Source organism: Helianthus annuus, chromosome 16 (genome assembly GCF_002127325.2).
Source record: "Helianthus annuus cultivar XRQ/B chromosome 16, HanXRQr2.0-SUNRISE, whole genome shotgun sequence".
Lineage (NCBI taxonomy): Eukaryota > Viridiplantae > Streptophyta > Magnoliopsida > Asterales > Asteraceae > Helianthus > Helianthus annuus.
In genome coordinates, this window is record NC_035448.2 from 60,411,251 (window position 1) to 60,414,552 (window position 3,302).

Here is a 3,302-nt window from a genome sequence, read left to right on the forward strand (position 1 = left end):
AGAAAAACATGTTCCAGTGCAATATTGTTGTAGACCTCAAAAATGCACAAAACTTCAGCGAAGAAGCAGCCAAGCAGCAAATGGTGTTTTTGGCATCCGTCTTGGAATCATATGAGAGCCTTGTTGCTGGAAAGATCGGAAACACTAACCTCACCAAGGAAGACTATGATCAAATCGACCCCGAAGAAATGGAGTTGATTGACATTAGATGGTGTATGGCGAGTGCGGTCAGAAGGGCTCAAAGGTTCATGGAGATAACAGGCAGACATTTCATTGGTGGACCTTCTACTAAACTAGGGTTTGATAAATCAGAAGTTACATGTTTTAGGTGCAAGCAAAAGGGGCACTTTAAACGAGAATGTCGAAATGCAGAATCTCCCAGAATGAAGCAATTAGAAGATGCTCCCAAAGAAAAGTCAAGAGCATTAGCTGTTATCCATGATGATGAGGGATTTGATTGGAGTGATTTGTTACCAGAAGAAGATGCTGTGGGTTATGCCTTCATGACAAAAATTGATCCTTTCAAAGATACCCGAACAAAAGAAGAAAAATATACATACAGGAAGATGATAGCCCAAAACATGAAAGATAAAATCTATCGAACATGGAAAGAGGCAAAAAGCGCAAAAAGATGGGATGCTGATCGAGAATGTTATTTGGATCCTAAAGGAAACATAGTTGTTGAACCTTCATCAATCAGTGTTGAAACCCTCATCGAGCAATTAGCAGAGGAAGAAGAAGAGAGACAGAGACTGTGGTGGGGAAAAGAAGCTGAAGAAAAAGAAAAGGAGAAGGAGTTACAGTCGAAGAAGATCGATGATGGGATAATCGACACGACGAAAGAATTTACAGCAGAAAATCTGAAGAAAATGGCTGATAAAGTTCTTGCGGCGAAGGAGTTAGAGGTAGATCCTAAGTCTGGAACTGAGTCAAAGAGCAAGGTCAGTACTAATGATTCAACAAATGGGTCAGGTAAGACTGATAAAGCCAAAATTAAAAGCGACTGCAAAAATTGCGTGAAAAACTGCAAGGTTTGTAGTACACATGCTTATCTCAGTGGTAAGAAGACTGAAGAACTGACAGAAAGAGTCAGACAAGTTGAAAATCAAATCTTGAGTCGTGACAATTTGATAAAAGCTTCAAATGATAGAATCAAAGAATTAACTAATAAACTTGAAAAAGATAAAATTGAAGTAGAAAAACTTAGGAAAGAGAATGAAAAGTTAATTCATGAAAACCGCCAACTTTTTGAAAATCATGAGAAGCTAAAAAGAACGATAAAAGATTCTGATGAGAGAAACAGTAAAACAAGCAAAGAAAATTCTCAACTGTCAGGAGTACTTCAGTCAAAAGAAAAGCAAATCAATCAACAGTTGGATGAGATTGCTAATCTGAAGCTTCAGTTTCAGGAAGCTAAGATTGAAAATGAACATATCAATCTGAAACTCAACAGTTACAACTCCGCAAGTTTTGTTCTTCAACACATTGTTCCCAAACCCATTAGGAAGAACAAAGCTGGCGAAGATGTATATTCTGATGGAACTGGGGTTGGGTATCACCAGGTTCCACTGCCAGTATTGAATAATTTTTCAAAGAAAAAATCCGGGTTGGTTAATGATGAAGAAACAAATGAAGTTAAACTTCCAGAAACAATTGATGTCACATTCACTTCATCATTCGATGAAGACAGTGTTCAGTCCGAAGTTGTTAAAAGTATGGTTGAAAATGTTTTGAAATATGAAAGTGACTTAACTGAGGATGAAGAATGTTTTTTGGACAAATATATTCCAAAATCAACATCCAAAAACAACTTAAATGAAGAACCTAATCTTGTGATGTACAAGATGTTGGGATCGGATAAGTTGTATTCGGATCTTGAATTTCCTTTGGAAAATGTGAATGTTGATAAATTGAAAAATGTGTTCAAGTTGGTTGAAATTGATGCATCTGAGATCGAAGGTTTGAAACATTCCAAGAGACAATTGAACTTTTAAAAGGATAAATCTTACTACAAGAAACCTGTTTTATCACCGCGTTTTTCTAACAACAACCAAAACAGATGGTCAGGTGGTTATCAGAGTGGTAAGAATAATCAAAGAAGGAACTTTCAAAACAAAACGTTTGTCAAGAAAAAGGTGTTTGTAAAAAGCTTGAGTTCTCATTCCGAGCAAGAATCTGAGATTTTTTCAAAATCAAATGAAGAGTTCTTTGAAAAGAAGGCTTCACAGCCTCAGACCGAAGGCAAAAGTCGGGAAGTTGATACCCGCACATGCTTCAAATGCAACAAAGTTGGACACATTGCACGAAAGTGCACCAACTTAAAGCCTAAGTCTGAAGTTGTTGAGAGTCAGAAAAGGAAAGTTGATGCAAAAGGCAAAGCTCTAATGGTTGTTGAGAAGAAAGTTTTGAAAAATGAAAACACAAAATTCAAAACTGAACCTGTAAAGAATGTGGTAACTAAAATTGACAAATTTTACAAGCGGGTTGCGTCATCTCAACAAACATGGAAGCCAAAATCTGTTGAAAAGAAATCAAGTTCTCCAAAACCAAAGGTTTCTGAGATGGAAAAACAATCATCTTCTACCACTCCGGTGAAGATGAATGTTCCTTTGGATTACTATGAGAAACTTGAAAAACAAAAGTCTACTGCTTCTGAAAAGAAGTAAGTACCAAAGAAAGACCAACCATCTGGTCAACCTCAAAAAGACGAATTTTTTTTATACAAAGAGGTTGAGATTGGGTCTGAAGAAAATTTCAAGATGAATGACAAGAATTTCCCATCGTTGTACACAAAGACCACACACATCAAGCTACCTGAGTCGAAAGAGGCTTGGGTGGCATCAAAATCTAACTAAGTGTTTGTGATATGTGCAGGAGCTTCCAAGATCCATTTCACGATGGATTATGGATAGTGGAGCTTCTCGACACATGACGGGGAAGAAAACCCTACTGTATGATGTTCGAGGGTTTAATGGAGGATATGTGGGATTTGTAGGTAATCAAGGTGGTCGTATAGTTGGTGAAGGAACTCTATCTAATGGAATTGTCACGTTTGAAAGAGTAAACTACATTGCCGAGTTGGAAAACAATCTTCTGAGTATCTCTCAGATCTGTGATTGCGTGTATACAACGCATTTCACGGATAAGGAATGCTTGATTCTGAAACCAGGTTTTGTTATCCCCGAAGAATGGATCATCATGAGAGCACCAAGAGTCGACGATCTGTACGTGTTGGACATGAGTGTAGCAACTACTACCACGGGTCAGGCTCACTGTTTTATGTCAAGAGCAACGGAAAAAGA